Source organism: Balaenoptera acutorostrata, chromosome 15, assembly GCF_949987535.1.
Source record: "Balaenoptera acutorostrata chromosome 15, mBalAcu1.1, whole genome shotgun sequence".
Taxonomy (NCBI): Eukaryota; Metazoa; Chordata; class Mammalia; order Artiodactyla; family Balaenopteridae; genus Balaenoptera; species Balaenoptera acutorostrata.
In genome coordinates, this window is record NC_080078.1 from 15,056,869 (window position 1) to 15,075,763 (window position 18,895).

Below are 18,895 nucleotides of genomic sequence, written 5' to 3' on the forward strand. Positions count from 1 at the left end.
GCGCAGGCTTTCTCTAGTTGCAGTGAGCAGGGGCTACTCTTCCTTGCAGTGCGCGGGCTCACTGTTGTGGCTTCTCTCATTGCGGAGCATGGGCCCCAGGTGCGCAGGCTTCAGTAGTTGTGGCATGTGGGCTCAGTAGTTGTGGCTTGCGGGCTCTAGAGCCCAGGCTCAGTAGTTGTGGCGCACGGGCCCAGTTGCTCCGCGGCATGTGGGATCCTCCCGGGCCAGGGCTCAAATCCGTGTCCCCTGCATTGACAGGCAGATTCCTAACCACTGCGCCACCAGGGAAGCCCATGTGGTCTTTTTTTTGGGTGATGAAAATGTTCTAAATCCGGGTTGTGGGAAAATTTATGGTGTGTGGATTACATGTCAATAATACTGGTTTTTTAAAAAAACGACTACACACTTATTAGGATGGCTCAAATAAAACATGCTGACAGACAATATCAAGTGCAGACAAAGATGAGGAGCAACTGGCTTTCACACACTGCTGGGAATGCACAATGGTACATCCAGAGTCTGGTAGATTCTAATGACCGATAGGAGAAAATCTAAAAAAGAGTGGATATATGTATATGTATAACTGATTCACTTTGCTGTACAGCAGAAGCTAACACAACATTGTAAATCAACTATACTCCAATAAAAATTTTAAAAAAACAGTCTGATAGAGTTTAATAAATGTAAACATACACTTACCATACAACCCAACAAGTGCACTCCTCAGCATTTGTCCTAGAGAAATGAAACCTACATTCACATAAAACCTGCACATGAGTATAGCAGCTCTATTCATAATCACCAAAAACTGAAAACAAACCAAATGTCCCTCAATGGGTAAATTTGGATAAACTGTGGTACATCCACTTCTGGAATACTATCCAGCAGTAAAAAGGAACAAATTCTTGATACATGCAACAATTTGAATGAACCTCAAAGGCATTATGCTGAGTGAAAGCAGCCAGTCTCAAAATGATTCTACTTATAAAATATTCTTGAAAAGACAAAATTACATCACTGGATGCCAGAGGACTAAGTATAAAGGGATATAACACAACAGTGTTCTGGGATGATGGAACTGTTCTGTATCCTGATTGTGGTAGTTGTTACATGAGTCAATATATGTATGAAAATTCACAGAACTATGCACCAGAAAAAAGTCAATTTTACTGTATAACAATTTTTAAAACAAAAAAATTTGTTGAATCAAGAGAAATTTGAGGGGAAACATGGGGGGAGGAGAAGACAGATGACAGGAGAAGACCAAGAAGAGGAGAGCTTGTGATTCTAAATCTTCCAATTAATGTTTCTGATTAACATTACTTAGTGGTGACAGATTCAGTGGTGATAGGAAGACATTAAGTAAATAACGGGTTTTACTGAGAAAAGTAGAGAAATGATCCTAGAAAAATGATCCCCGTATTTTCCATTTTATGAACATTTGAATGAAATATAAATTAATTTAAATACAAACAAAGCAAACAAAACTCATTTAATGAAGCAAAGAGGAGTGCTCTTAGGGACACAATTAACTCTAGTCAATTTCATTTTATAGTTACACAGGAATGATTCCTCTAGTACATTTGTTTGTTTGGGGGGTTGCATAATGTATATTGCATGAGAGAAAAGCAGTGATCACTAAGAAATCACCCTGAAATTGCAAAGCTTTTTGATAAAATTTAGTACTATACATACTTTACATTTAACTTACCAACACCTGACATATGTCAGAATCCAATAGGTGACAAATGACTCAACTTCGTTCAAAAATTACATGAACAATTTAGAATTCAATTGTACAAAAACAACATAACTACTTCTCCGAAAACTTCCCCAGACACATATTAGATACAAAATAGAATTCACCAATCAAAAGTTAACATGATAGACCTTTAAGTTACTATAGCAGCAACCAACAGTATCTGATAACTTCCCATTAAAATACCCAAAAATTCCCAGTAAAATACATAAAAAGACAAAAATTGGAAATATATTATGAATGTATTTCCTTGTCCAGAAACATACTTGTAAATCATTTTCATGACTGCATAATACTTTACTGAAAAGGCTTTACCAATGTTTATTTGGCCAATTCTGTATTATTACTTACTTGTTTCTAAATTTTTGTGATAAATATTCTTGCATGTACAAACATCTTTGCACACATGATTATTTTCTACTCTGAATTTTTAAAAGAGGAATTGCTAGGTCAAAGGGTGTGAGATGTGCTTGATTTTAAAGCATTTAATACATATTTGATTTACCTCTTTCTCATACCCTACATCTAAATCTGACAAAAATTCTACCAGCTCTTTCTTCAAAATGTAGTCAGAATCCCACCACTTCTCAATCAGAATCCCACCACTTCTCAACACTTACACTAGGACTGCCAGATTCTCTCACCAGGATTTCTGAAAGGTATCTTTACTTCTTCTCCTGCCCCCTAGAGTCTATTCTCAACTCAACAGCCAAAGAGATTTTTTCAAACCTTAAGTCAGAACATGTCATTCCTCTGCTCAAAGCCTGGTATTATTTTTCAAAATGGTCTTGAAAAGGCTTATTTTAAGACATCCAACACTAAATTTCTCTGTCTCCTTCTACTGATTCTGTCAATAGGCATCAAAAGTAGCACTGATTGAAGTCAGGCTAATATATCATTATCCCAAAACAGTAGTTTGTTGTTCAAAGTGAAATAATTGAGAAGGTACCTCTTCATATTAGAGGTTTAATAAGGACTCAAATGAAGGCAACTTCCTCTTTACTAAGGAACAATTTAGGGAAAAAGAAAACCCTGCCATGCATCCCATCATACTTGAGAGCTGTGTCAATTAACATAATTTGGGGTAATTTTTTTCAAGCCTTCATTCCTGCTGCATTTTAAATTAAACACTGTGAGACTTCCCTGATGGCGCAGGGTTACGAATCCGGCTGCCAATGCAGGGGACGCAGGTTTGAGCTCTGGTCTGGGAAGATCCCACATGCCGCAGAGCAACTGAGCCCGTGCGGCACAACTACTGAGCCTGCGCTCTAGAGCCCGCGAGCCACAGCTACTGAGCCCACGTGCCACAACTACTGAAGCCCGTGCGCCTAGAGCCCGTGCTCCGCAACGAGAAGCCACCACAAGGAGAAGCCCACGCACCGCAACGAAGAGTAGCCCCCACTAGCTGCAACTAGAGAAAACCCGTGTGCAGCAACAAAGACCCAACGCAGCCAAAAATAAACAAATAAATAAATTTATTTTTAAAAATAAATTAATTAAACATTGTCTCCCCCAACACACTTAAGGGAAAAAAGTATGTTCTATCTGCCCTTCAAGATGTTTGAAAGCAAGTAAGACAGTGGTCAAAGACCTTGTAAGGGATACTAAAAAGGAAAAGAAGAGGATTCTTGGCTTCCCCAGAAACATTCTCATTACTTTTCATTCATTCATTCATTCATCATTCAGGCTGCACCAGGTCTTAGTTGCAGCACATGGGATCTTCACTGCAGCATGCGGAATCTTCATTACAGCATGCGAGCTTCTTAGTTGCAGCATGCAGACTCTTAGTTGTGGCATGCAAACTCTTTAGTCCTGCAGCACGCATGCGGAATCTAGTTCACTGACCAGGGACTGAACCCGGCCCCTTGCATTGGGAGCGCAGTCTTACCCACTGGACCACCAGGGAAGTCCCTCATTACTTTTTCACTAAGTATATGAAGCCGAATTTTCTGTCTTTAGATGTTTCTTAACTTGAAGAATCATAGAGCATGACTGCTAAAAGGGGCCTTTACGTCATTTGGTCCAACCCTCTCATTTTATAGACATAGAAACTGAGGCCCAAGTAGCACATTCTCCTCACCACCTCTCTAAATTTTACGTCCTCTTCAAAGGTCACTCTTCATTTTATTGTGTATATTTTACTTACTACCAAAGATTTTAAACTCCTGAAGCTCAGAGACCTTGTCTACGTTCCGTCCCCTACCACAGCATGCTTAACAGAGCACCACGTTACAGTGTACACTGAGTCTTCAAAATGTAAAAGTAAACTAATCAAACTGGGAAGAAAATGTCTACGGAAGAGAGATGCTGCAGAGATTGAAGTCTCTACTCAGGCCTTAATACTGATTCTTCTCAAATTCTTGAAAAAGTAGTCCTATAATTTAAGAAGAAAGTACAGTAAAAGCTTGTCTGACCATTACCCTTATATATTTGACCACTGTCCACATGTGCACGCATGAACACACACACACACACACGCACACACACACACACACCGGCCTCTTTCCGTTATCTTAAAGTCCATGTCACTGTATTTTCAGACAAGTAGTATCAATATTTTCTCAACTGGGATGTTTACAAACCTGAGGCTGTGCTAGAAGGAAACACTAGAAAGTTCAGTCTCATTTTTACCTCCAGTAGACAGAAAAAGCACTGAAACACAGCAACAAACATATCTGAAAAATTACTATTAATAAGACTGTTCTTTCCCAGCAAGCCAAATGAAAGACTCCCAGAAATAATGCTCTAGAGAAGAAGAGAATGATGACATTATACTTCCATACTTAGATCTTTGTAAATTTTATAAAGATTTCTAATCAAAAACAGTGTCAGTCAACAAACATAGGGGTGTAAGAGGTTGGTAGTCAGCAGACCATTTTCAACACTCAGCGCATATACACAGGCCCAGGCACATGCACTCATGACCACATTCCTTACACCCTGCTTTTATAGTCAGGAAAGTAGCCATGTGCTATGTACAAAGAGATGCTGGGTAAATTTCCCAGCAAAAGATAAATTACAGGAACGTAACAATCCCCTAAATGTTTTCTTTCCTTTATTAATCATTAGCTCCTTGCTTCCCATGCTTATTCATGCCAACCAACGTGGCAAATGGCAACACCCAGTGACACTTTGCCTTCTGTCTAAAGTCTAATTTATAGCTGGTTTCTCTATTTGCTTCCAGCTTTTTTAGCAAAAGGAAAAATAACTGTATTGTGTGCTTGAACTTGCCAATTAATAAGTGTCCAGGGTTTAATTTGAATGTCAGCTTTGCATTCAGCAGAAACTCCAAATAAACCCACTGTTGTAAAACCAATCCTTATGTCAGCTCATGGTCAGAGTACCAACATGGGAACATCTTTTCCTAGCCACACCCTGGGGGCTGGCACTAAAACCACTGACAACAAATGTAAGAAAAATACAGTACACACAGCTGACGATCTTTGGGAGTCTGCTGGGACCCATCTTCATAAAGGAGCAGTGTACTGGAATTTTGTTTCCAATAAACCCCATGGTCAGGAGGGAAAAGAGCTGGTCAAATACTAAGAACTGGACCTAATGCCTAGGACACAAATAGAGACAAGATCACAAGTTAAACTCAAGCACAACATTTTTAAAAGTTCAAATTAAATGAAATGATGTCTGGGAATTACTTCAAAAATATCTGAAGGCAGATGTGGCGGGGGGAGGAAGGGTTTATATGAAATTAGATGACTACGAGTTAGTAACTGTTGAAGCTGAGCGATGAGTACTTGAGGGCTCAGTGTAATTTTATGTTTTTGCATATGTTTGAAATTTTTCATAATACAGAGTTAAATGAAATAAAACAAAATAAAAAGTTTAAGTTACTAAGTTCTAACCTTCTCAGACCTATAAATCAGAGGGCCATTGTAGGCTAACCATTCCTATTCTAGATTCTTCACTCATGTTTATTGTCTGTTTAAATCATCCATGAGAGGGAACACAAAGAAAAGAAAAAACAAATTTGCTCAAATCATATACTCTCATTCAGTTATTCAATTATGCAATTTTTCCACCAACCTCCCAAGCTTTACAATTAAAAGTAACTAGAATAGGTAAAGGAGAAAAGAAGATGGCATTGAAATAATGTAAAGGCAGCCTAGTATATTAGTCAGAAGACGTGGGCTCTAGTCTCAAATCCATTTTTTCTTAGCCATATGGAAATAGATAAATCACTGAGCATCAAGTCTCTCATTCATAAAACAGGAATAATGATAATCAAGCTCTTTTCCACATGTAATCAGAGTAGAAATTACAAGAAGTAAGACTGGAGAGAAAATGCAAAGATAAAAGAATGCCTGCAAGTTCTCTTTTCTTTCACAGTGCTGCTGTGGCCATCAGGTGGATAACATGTGAAAGAACTTTTAAAGAACACAGGCCTGTGACACCCTTCATACACTGGCTCCTGCTCTTCCACCAACTTCACCCCTTGGCACTCCTCCCATGAAGCCTGCCCCCTTCAGTACCACCCCTCATTCAAACCAGGCACCTCCACACACACCTGGCCTCTGCTCATGCTGCTGCCTCCTGTATCAAGCCCCTTTCTCTCTTTTATACACACCTCCTCGGGGCTCTTTACTCATCCCCCTCACCCTCCAAATCAATTTTTCCCTCTTCTGTAACCTCAAGCACTTGGTAAAAACACATTGGTTTGCATGCTCATGCACTGTATTGTGGTTATTTTACCCCACTAAACTATAAGCTCCTTTAAAGCACAAATTGAAAAAAATAAAAAATAAAAAAAGCACAAATTAAAACCCATTCATCATTCATGCAGTGGGTGCACTATTATCAAATAAAATATAAAGCAAGGAATTTATAGATGAATCAGCACCTAGTGAAATCTCTCTTAAATCTCCTTAACATGCCTACAGAGTCATCTGAAACAAATAATATCAGAAATGAAAAAGGAACTACAAATAAAACCAAAGTAATCTGGAGGCCATGACAAAATTTTGCAATCCCAGTCATTATTCCAACAGGATTTTTAAATTGAATCTACAAAATTCATAGCAGATGGGAAAAATAGCTTTCCCAAGACTTTGGAAAGAGCCAAACAGATACTAAGGTATTAACAAAAATATTTTAACTGTTATGATACTAACAGTAATCGGTGGCACAAAATAGAAAGCCCAGGAAAAAAAACAGCCTCATCTATGTACACAAATTTAATATGTATCAGAAGCAAACATCACAAAACAGTCACAAAGCATTAATTTATGGTATTGGGTTCCCTCATCCACACTCCTACACTCATCCTGCTTCATCTATGGCTACCCCCTATTTATCTTCTGATGCCTCACAAATCTACCTGCAGCCAAAACTTCTATGCTAAATCCCGAGACCTGACCATTCAAAGGCCAAGGGACAAATTCTATCTGAATGTTCCACTGGGCCTGTCAAGTTCAAAGAACACCAAATGGAATATATCTTCCCTAGTAAATCAATCCTCCTCTTCATTTTCCTCTACTGGTAAATTGAACCACTTCCTCCCAAATGCTTAAGCTAAAAATCTGGGAGCATTTATGTAGTTTCTCCCTTAACCTCTCCATACACAACAGGTATAAGTCCTGTCAATTCTTCATCCTTCATAGCTCTTGAGTCAATTCTCCTCCCTTTTCTTCCTCTGCTGGTATGGCTTTAATTCTCATCCTCATCTTATTCTCAAGGATAACTCCACAGCCTACTGACTGGTACTTTCTGACTTCCTTTAATCAGTTCATTCACTATCCTGTTTCAGGAGTGATCTTTCTTTTTTTTTAATTTACTTTATTTATTTTTGGCTGCATTGGGTCTTTGTTGCTGCGCGTGGGCTTTCTCTAGTTGTGGCGAGCGGGGGATACTCTTTGTTGCGGTGCGCAGGCTCCTCCATGCAGTGGCTTTTCTTGTTGTGGAGCATAGGCTCTAGGCGCGCGGGCTTCATTAGTTGTGGCACGCAGCCTCAGTAGTTGTGGCTCTCAGGCTCTAGAGCTCAGGCTCAGTAGTTGTGGAGCACCGGCTCAGCTGCTCTGCGGCATATGGGATCTTCCCGGACCAGGGATCGAACCCGTGTCCCCTGCCTTGGCAGGCAGCTTCTGAACCACTACACCACCAGGGAAGCCCCCAAGAGTGATCCATCTAAAATGGAAATATACTTATGACACTCCCCTACTTAAAACCCTTCAATGACTTTCTACTTCTTTCAAAAAAATCCTTACTGGGCTTCCCTGGTGGCGCGGTGGTTCAGAGTCTGCCTGCCAATGCAGGGGACACGGGTTCGAGCCCTGGTCTGGGAGGATCCCACATGCCGCGGAGCAACTGGGCCCATGAGCCACAATTGCTGAGCCTGCGCGTCTGGAGCCTGTGCTCCGCAACGAGAGGCCGCGATAGTGAGAGGTGCGGCGCGCGCACCGCGATGAAGAGTGGCCCCCGCTTGCCATAACTGGAGAAAGCCCTTGCACAGAAACGAAGACCCAACACAGCCGTAAATAAATAAATAAATAAATTTAAAAAAAAATCCTTACCATAACATAAGGCCTTTCATGATGCAGCCCTTGCCTGCCCCTCAGCCTCTTATTACTCCTCATCACCAACGCCCCTCCACACACACACACACACACACACACACACACACACACTCACTCAAAGCTGCCTTCATCTTCAACAACGTGCAGCATCTCTTACTCACAACTCCCATTCATCCTTCAATATTAGGTTTCAATACTATCTCTTCTAGGAAGCTTTCCTGACAGCTCTCTGCCTCATACGACGCGGTTGTCCTTCCTAGTGCTCTTGTACTTACCCGTATCTTATTTCTCCTAATCTGTCTGTTTTTTCAGTAGATTGTGAACTCCTTGAAAGTAAGGACTTTTGAATGAGTTAATGGATTCTTGATTGCCAATAAGTTAATGTAACTAGATTCTATGAGTGTAATTAGTTGTGAGTTCTTGGAAAGTACTGACTACATCTTATCCTTTTCAGTTTTCCCCATAGCATATAACATAAAATGCTACATGCATATTGAGCACTCAGTAAATACGCAATGAGTGACCCCACTAAAACTTTCTTTCTCACTAAAATCCCAGACAGCTAACTCTTTCCTATAATTAGAATACTGGTCTTTCCTCCTGATTCCAGTGTTAAAATATGGATTGACTATATTCAGAAAGACTAAAGTACAAAGTTCACCTCTTGTTTTTCCCCCCTCTGGCCCTTGCTCTTCTAATCCACTTTCTTTATTGATCAGTCTATTCCATCTGCCTCTATCATTTCACACTCTCATTAACGAATAAATCAGAATCTTATTTTTTTTTGTACTCCCTTACACTCACTGCAACAAACCAGAAGTTAAAGTTACATTTCTGTCCTAGAATCATTTTACACATAAGGAAAGTGAAGCTCAGAAAGAATAAGTAACTTACTTAAGGTATCAATACTTGGCAAATTGTTGACCAAGTTGCAACCCAGGTCTGACTCTAAAAGTATGATGACTATTCCATGGTTGCTTCCCAGACATTAGGCTTGGCATGAACAAAAAGCGGTGTAGGCAACATATGGTGTAAATGAAGTGAATTTAAGACTCTGATAGTGTTATAAGGCTTTCATTAGCATATGGTTTAAAAACTGTACCTAGCTTTTGTTTTTGTTGCGGCGAGCGGGGGCTACTCTTCGTTACGGTGCACAGGCTTCTCATTGCAGTGGTTTCTCTTTGTTGTGGAGCATAGGCTCTAGGTGCGCGGGCTTCAGTAGTTGTGGCATGTGAGCTCAGTAGTTGTGGCTCACAGGCTCTAGAGCACAGGCTCAGTAGTTGCGGCACACGGGCTTAGTTGCTCCACGGCATGTGGGATCTTTCCGGACCAGGGCTCAAACCCGTGTCCGCTGCATTGGCAGCCAGATTCTTAACCACTGCATCACCAGGGAAGTCCCTGTGAACTTCTGAATTATCCTATTTCGATCATCTCAGATCTAATTAGAATGATAGACGAAAACTCTAAATCCATGTATGCATTCTGCTTTATTTGCATAAATGAACAGCATGCATTTTTGCACACTTTCTGCAAGTCCCTGATGATTTTATCTAGATAGCATTAAGAATGAAGAGCTAGATCTGGTCCTAAGAGATAATAGACATACACGGAAGCTAAAATCTAGCATGTCAAGTAGCTCTACATTTCCTGTGTTTTCTAGCAGTTTAGTTTTGCTTCAGCACAGTCACTCTCACATGTAAATAAGTTCCCACTTCTGTCATGAGAAATTATGCCTCTGACACAAAGTTACTCAGAGCTGGAATTCCGTGATCTTCTCTATAAAAATCTGGGTAACAAATCTTTGATCAGAAACCACTATTATAACAATCTCTATGGGAAAAATTGAATTTTGCCTTTATAGTCTCATCTTCCTGCACCTTACCAAGGATTATATTGTATAGTGTGTGCACAACCCTGTATTGTTATATTTTTCCAGAGTAGACATTTTCCTTCAGTTCAAAAATAAATGAATAAAATGCAATTCCCAGTAAAATACCTAAAATGTGGAGCATTCTTGCTATGAAACCTTACACTTACACTTGAATTAAACAAACATTTACTGAGCACATAAATAAGTACGATTCATCATTTGGCTTCAAAGAATTAGCAACTCAGCAGGGGGAAAAGACAATAAACTATGTATGCCTACTATATATATTTATATATATAATATATATATATACATACACACACACACATATATATACACACATGATGAAAGTATAAGATCATACAAAAGGTATGAAAAAAATAATACCAGTTTTCCAATAAAGGATCACATCCATGGGCTCATTAAAAGCTAAATGAAGAAACTGACATCAGAATGAATCTTAGAATATAAGCAGGATTCCACTGTGGGACTGAGGGAAGAAAGAGTATTTTGAGCAGAGAAAATAAGAAAATAAGAAGCCTCATAGTGGAAGAATATAGCATGTATTCAGAAAATATTAAGTAATCAGTTTAACCAGAGTGTATGGGAACAAAAGCAAAGAAAACTGGAAAAACAAAAATGTATTATCTCAAAGTTGTCAGTAACCTAAAAAAATGTGCTAAAATCTAATGCATGAAACTCTTCTACTACATAAATGTAAGAAAAGGCTGAAGGAAACACATCCAGCATGGCAGAGTAGGAGCTCTAAAAGTCTGATCTTCCCTAAAATTAATGAGAACACTGGCACAAATGGTCAAAATCAACTTTTTCGGAAATCTGAAAACCAAAGGCTTGCAACAATCTAAGAAATATTTAGTCATGAAAAGCAGCTGAATTTCAGCAAGAGAGCAAGCTTTATGGCATTTCAATTTGCCCTATTTCCCTCCTCCCAGCTCCATGGAAGCCTGGGAAACCAACAACCTGCAAACATGGTAGGTGTGAATAACAGCAGTCCAGCAGCCACTCAAGGGAGCAGAAGAGGTTAGGAGCTCCCTCTGAAACCACAACTCCAAAGAATTGTATTACTTAACCAGTCTAGCAGCTCACTGGAAAAACTCCATTCTCAGGGCTTACCTTTATTGGACCTGAATCTGAGCACCCTCAATGTAAACAATTCTATCCCCAGGGCTTTTGTTAAAATAACCAGAGACAATTTTTTAATGCCATAGCTGTCTGCAGTGGCAATAAAAATTGGGGCAAACAATATATTGATCCAAAAACTTAAAAGGAAAAACTGAGGAATGAGATGTATATAGAGGGTTTAGAAAAGCTCCAACATACTTTTAGTAATCTAGAAGGCATGCACATACCCAGGAAAGACCTAGGAAGGCCCTATTCTCTCACCTCTCGCTGACCCTGATGTTCTACACAAGCAGGAGGTAAAGGCTAAGGCACAATGTAAACTTCTGGTGCATTAAGGGAGCCACAACACACACACACACACACACACACACACACACACACACACACACACACAGTCCCTCAACAAGGTTGGGAGACTTATGGGTTCAAGACATTTAAGGAAATCTGCCCAATCATTAGCTAACCACTAAGCAAACCAAGCAGAGACTTCAGTGGTTACACAGGACAAAGAGTACAGGGTTTACAGAATTAGTCCAAAAAAGTAACAAAACAAATAGCAACAACAACAAACCCTGGGAGAGAGGGTGATTTTCAGAGTAGCTACATTATATTATTTAAAATGTCCATTTTCAGCAAAAACTATGAGACACACAAAGAAACAAGAGAGTATGACCCAAACACAGGGGAAAAAAGGCAGTCAATAGAAACTATCCCTAAGGAAGCCCAGATGTTGGACTTACTAGACAAGGACTTTAAATCAGCTTTTGTAACTATGTTCAAAGAACTAAAGGAGATCATGTCTGAAGAATTTAAAGGAATTATGAGAATTTCTCACCAAATAGGGAGTATCAATAGAGATAAAAATTATTCTTTAAATAATTCTGGAATTAAAGTATAACAATTAAAATGAAAAATTCACTAGAGGGGCTCAACAGCAGATTTAAGCTAGATGAAGAATCTGCAGACTTGAAGAGAGATCGATTTTCTAGTCTGAAAAACAGAAAGAAGAATGAACAAAAATGAATTCAGCCTCAGATCTGTGGGATATCATCAAGCACACCAAAATATGCAGAAGTCCCAGAGGAGACAAAAAGAGGAAAAAATCAGAGTTACATAAATAAATGGCTGAAAACACCCTAAATTCAGTGAAAAACATTAATCTTAACAACTGAGGAACTAGATAAACACCAAGTAGGATAAATCAAAGAGATATCAGCTAGACACATTATAATCAAACTGTCAGAAGCCAAAAACAGAGGTTATTGAAGGTACCAAGAAAAAAGTGACTCATCGCATTCAAAATCCTCAATAAGATGAAAGGCTGACTTCTCATCAAAACCACAGAGGCCAGAGACAGTGGGATAACATATTCACAGTTCTAAAAGAAAAGGAAAAAGACTATCAATCAAGAATTCTAAATCCAGCAAAACTATCCTTCAAAAATGAAGGAGAGGGACTTCCCTGGTGGCGCAGTGGATAGGAATCCACCTGCCAATGCAGGGGACATGGGTTCGATCCCTGGTCCAGGAAGATCCCACATGTCATGGAGCAAATAAGCCTGTGTGCCACAACTATTTAGCCTGCACTCTAGAGCCCGCATGCCACAACTACTGAAGCCTGTGCACCTAGAGCCCGCACTCCGCAGCCAGAGAAGCCACCACAAGGAGAAGCCCATGCACGGCAACGAAGAGTAGCCCCCACTTGTCACATCTAGAGAAAGCCCGCGCACAGCAACGAAGATCCAACACAGCCAAAAAATACATAAAATACATAAATAAAATTAAATTTTAAAAAAATCTAAAAAATAAATAAATAATAAAAAAACTAACCATCTCTTATAAAAAAAAAAAGAAGAAGAAAGAGAAATTAAGATATCCCTAGTAAACAAAACTGAAAGAATTCATCACTGAAAGGGCTGCTGTACAAGAAATAAAGGGAGTCCTTAATGATGAAATAAAAAGACACGAGATAGTAACCCAAATCCACATGAAGAAATAAGCACTAATAAAGATAACTACCTAGATAAATACAAAAGGCAGTATAAACATATTTTTGTTCGTAACTCTTTTCCTACATGAATTAAAAGACAACTGCATAAAGCAATAATTAAATAACTGTTGATGGGATTTTATTATAAAATATACAGTTTGAATGACAATAAGAACACAAAGAAGGAGGAAATGAACAGAACTCTATTAAAACAAAGTTTTTGCATACTATTGAAATTAAGCTGGTATTAATCCAAAATAGATTGCTCTAAGATACTAACTGTAATCACCAGGAAAATAAAGAAAATTATAATAAAAAAAATAACAAGCTAATTAAAACATATACTAGAAAATATTTACTACAAAAAAGGCAGTAATGGAGGAATAGAGAAACTAAAAAGATATAAAACATATAGAAAACAAATAGCAAAATGGAAAACTTAAATCCTAATATACCAGTAATTACATTAAACGTAAATTAATTATACACTCAAGAGGTGAGGATTGGCAGAATGGACCAAAACAAAAAACAATTTTAAAAAATCCTAATATATGATTTCTACAAGACATACTTTAGACTCAAAGACTAAGTGGGCTGAAAGCAAAAGGAGAGAAAAATACACACACGTAAACAGTAGCCAAAAGACTCTGGAGTAGCTATACTAGCATCAAATACAATGCACTGTAAGATAAAAATTGTTACTAAAGACAAGGAACATTTTATAATTACAAGAGGACAAATCCATCAAGAAGATATAACAATTATAAACATATATGCACCTAATAACAGAACTCCCAAATATACGAAGCAACAACTGACAGAATTGAAAGAAGAAATAGACAATTCAACAATAACAGTTGGAGACTTCAATACTCTACTTTCAATATGGATAACACAACCACACAAAAGATCAGCAAGGAACCAGAAGACTCAAACACTACAAACCAACAAAATCTAGCAAACATCTATAAAACAGTCCAAGCAACAATAGCAGAATATACATTGTTTTCAAGTGCACAGGTAACATTCTCTAAAACAGGCCATAAAAGAAGTCTCCGTAAATTTAAAGGATTGAAATCATACAAAGTATATTCTCCAACAACAATGGAATGAAATTAGAAAACAATAACAGGAAAATAATGTAGGAAATTCACAAAGATTTGAAAGTAAACACCACTCCCCTAAATAACCAATGAGCCAAAAAAATCATACGGGAAGTTAGAAGATATTTTGGGGGACCTCCCTGGTGGTCCAGTGGTAGAGAATCGCCTTCCAACGCAGGGGACACAGGTTCAATCCCTGGTCGGGGAACTAAGATCCCACATGCCATGGGGCAACTAAGCCCACGTGCCACAACTACTGAGCTCGTGCACCTTAACGAGAGAGCCTGCATGCCACAAAACTACAGAGTCCACGCGTCCTGGAGCCCGCGTGCCACAACTAGAGAGAAGCCTGCTAGAGAAGACCGCACACCACAACTAGAGAGAAGCCAACGTGCCACAACGAAAGACCCCAAATGCCTCAATGAAGATCCTGCATGCTGCAACTAAGACCCGACACAGCCAAAAAAAAGAAAAAGAAAATACTTTGCGATAAAAACCAAAACTTACGGGACGTGACAAAAGCAGCAAGAGCCATGCTATGAGAAAATTTATCGCTGTAAACACCTGTATTTAAAAGAAAGATCTAAAAAAAAGATCTCAAGTCAACATGTTACACACCTTAAACTTACACAATGTTATATGTCAATTATATCTGAATTTAAAATTTTTTTTAATTTTAAAAATTAAAAAGATCTCAAATCAACAACCAAACTGTACGCTTTAAGAAACTAGAAAAAGAAGAACAAACTAAACCCAAAGCCAGCAGACAGAAGGAAATAATTAGTGAAATAAATACAATAGAGAATAAAAGAATAGAGAAAATCAACAAAACAAAAAGTCAGTTCTTTGAACAGATGAACAGAATTGGCAATCATTTAGTTAGACTGAACAAGAACAAAAGAGAGAAGACCTAAATTACTAAAGACCAAATTACTGAAATCAGAAATTACTACCAACTTTACATAAATAAGAATGATTATAAAGGATTGTATGGAATGCTATAAAAATTGTAATGTAACAAATTACAAAACCTAGATGAAATGGACAAATCCCCAGAAGACACAAACTGCTAAAATCAACTCACAAAGAAGTAATTTGAATAAAGCTATAACAAGTAAAGAAATTGAATAAATAATCAAAAACTTCCCACAAAGAAAAGCCCAGGATCAGATGGCTTCACAGGTGAATTCTATGAAACATTAAGAATGAACACCAACCCTTAACAAATTCTTCCAAAATACAGAAGAGATGGGAACACTTCCCAACTCATTCTATGAAGCCAATTTTCCTGATTCCAAAACCAGACGAAGACAATACAAGAAAACTATAAATAAACATTTATTATATAAATGCAAAAATCCTCAACAAAATAGCAGCAAACCAAATCCAACAACATATATAGAGAATCACACATCATGACCAAATGTGGTGTATTCCATGCATGCAAAGTTGTTTCAACATATGAAAATCAATTAATGTCATACACAAGAGCAAAAGAGCAAAAACCACATGATCTCAAATAGGCACTGAAAAAAGCATTGGACAAAACCCAACACTCTTTCATGATAAACACAATGAATAAACTAGAAATAGAGAACATCATCAACTCGAAAAAGGACATCTAAGAAAACCCACAGCTAACTTCACATTTAACGATTCCGCCTACTATCAGGAACAAGACAGGATGTACACTGTCACCATTTCTATTCGGTATTATACAGGAGATTCTGGCCAGGGCAGTTAGACAAGAAAAAGAAAAGAAAAACAATCCAGATTGGAAGGAAGAAGACTACCTCTCTTCAGAGATTATATATCATGTATATATAAAATCCTAATAAATCACTAAAAAACTATCAGAACTATTAAATTAATTTGGTATGGTTTTAAGATACATGACTAATATAAAGAATTCAATTATATTTCTATATACTATCAATAACAATCCAAAAACAAAATTAAGAAAAGAATTCCACTTACAATAGCACCAAAAGAATAAAATATTAAGAAATACATTTACCCCAAAAATGCAAAACTTGTACACTGAAAACTAGAAAACACTATTGAAGTAAATTAAAGAATATCTAAGTAGGTGAAAAGTCATTACATGCTCATGGACTGGAAGAATAATACAGTTAAGATGGCAATATTCCCCAAACTGATCTACAAGTTCAATGCAATCTCTATCAAAATTCTAACCAGACAAGAGTGCCAAGACAATTCAAAGGGAGAAAGAATAGTTTTTTCAACATGTGGTGCTGGGCTTCCTTGGTGGCGCAGTGGCTGAGAGTCTGCCTGCCAATGCAGGGGACATGGGTTCGAGCCCTGGTCTGGGAAGATCCCACATGCCGCGGAGCAACTGGGCACGTGAGCCACAATTGCTGAGCCTGCACGTCTGGAGCCTGTGCTCCGCAACAAGAGAGGCCGTGATAGTGAGAGGCCCGCGCACCGCGACAAAGAGCGGCCCCCACTTGCCACAACTAGAGAAAGCCCTCGCACAGAAATGAAGACCCAACACAGCCAAAATAAAAATAAAAATTAAAAAAAAATGTGGTGCTAAGACAACTGAATATCTATAGCAAAAAATGAGGTTGGACCCCTATCTCATACCACATACAAAATTCACAAAAGTGGATTAAAGATCTAAATGTAAGAGCTGAAACTATAAAACTCTTGGAAGAAAACATAGGAGTAAGCTTTCATGACCTTGAATCAGGCAATGGTTTTTTAAATATGAAACATAAAGCACAAGCAGCAAAAGAAAAAAATAGACAAATTGGATTTAATCAAAATTAAAAACCTTTGTGCCATTAAGAAAGTGAAAAGAGGTCTTCCCTGGTGGCACAGTGGTTAAGAATCGCCTGCCAATGCAGGGGACACAGGTTCAAGCCCTGGTCTGGGAAGATCCCACATGCCACAGAGCAACTAAGCCCATGCGCCACAACTACTGAGCCTGCGCTCTAGAGCCCATGAGCCACAACTACTGAGCCCGCCATGCCACAACTACTGAAGCCTGAGTGCCTAGAGCCCATGCTCTGCAACAAGAGAAGCCACTGCAATGAGAAGCCCAAGCACTGCAACGAAGAGCAGCCCCCACTCGCCGCAACTAGAGAAAGCCCACACGCAGCAATGAAGACCCAACACAGCCAAAAATAAACGAATAAAGTAAATAAATTTTAAAAAAGAAAGTGAAAAGACACCTACAAAACAGGAGATTTGTATCTGTAAATCATATCTGATAAGGGTCTAGTATCCAGAATATATAAAGAAATCTTACAACTCAACAACAGAAGGACAAATAACGCAATTTAAAAATGGACAAAGGAACAGAGATTTCTCCAAAGATATACAAATAGCCAAAAAGCACATGAAAAGATGCTCAACATCATTAGCCATCAGGGAAATGCAATCAAAACCACAATGAGATATTACTTCACACCCATTAGGATAGCTAAAATATGAAGGTCAGATAATAACAAGTCTTGGCAACGAGGTGGAAAAATTGGAACCCTCATTTCTTGCTAATAGAAATGTAAAATAGAGTAGCCATTTTGGAAAACAGTCTGGTAGTTCCTCAAGATATTAGACCTAGAGTTCTAGAGTTACCACATGACCCAGCAATTCCACCCATAGGTATATATCCAAGAGAAATGAAACATGTCCACGCAAAAACTTGTACACAGATGTTCACAGCAGCATTAGTCATAACAGCCAAAATGTACAAACAGCCCAAACACCCATCAACTGATTAATATACAAATGTGGTCTATGCATAAAATAGAATATTATTCAGCAAGAAAAAGAAATAAAATATTGATACATTCTACAACATGGAAGAACCTTGAAAACATGCAAAGTGAAAGAAACCAGTAACAAAGGACTACATATTGTATAATTACATTTATATGAAATGTCCTGAATAAGCAAATCTATATAGAGAGAAAACAGAGTACCAGTTGCCTAGGGATGGAGGGGATGACAAGTGGGAGAGTTGGAGGTGACAGGTAAGGAGTGTGCAGTTTCTTGAAAATGTCCTAAAATTGACTGTAGTAAGGGTTGCACAACCCTGTAAATATACTAAAACAAATTTACACCTTAAATGGGTGAATGTATGGTATGTGAATTATAGTTCAATAAAGCTGCTACCAAAAAAAGAAAGTTGGCTGGGCCCTACGCATTAAACTTTTTAGGGCGACTGCCTACTAAAATAGAAGGCTTTTTTTTATTGAAGTGTAACTGACTTACAATTTATATTAATTTCAGGTGTACAACATAGTGAGTCAATATTTTTATACATTACAAAATGATCACTACCATAAGTCTAGTTGCCATCTGTCACCATACAAAGTTATTACAATATTATTGACTATATTTCTTATGCTGTATATTACACCCCCAAGATTTATTTATTTTATAACTGAAAGTTTGTAACTTTTCATCTCTCTCACCTATAAAATAAAAGATTTAAATAGGATCCAGAGTCTCCTAACAAAATATCAAAACTGTC

General features: G+C 38.2%; 1 protein-coding gene across 7 annotated transcripts in view; it reads right to left on the minus strand.

Moving 5' to 3' along the window:
- The window catches only part of TPST1 (tyrosylprotein sulfotransferase 1), a 115,876-nt gene that overhangs the window by 91,380 nt on the left and 5,601 nt on the right, over window positions 1–18,895 (minus strand). The window contains exon 2 of one of the 7 annotated variants that reach the window (XM_057530040.1): window positions 700–735. The exons of the other annotated variants lie outside the window; for them this stretch is intronic. The gene's annotated coding sequence lies outside the window, so the exon portion shown is untranslated. The remainder of the gene's footprint in view (window positions 1–699; window positions 736–18,895) is intronic. 7 annotated transcript variants of the gene reach the window in all.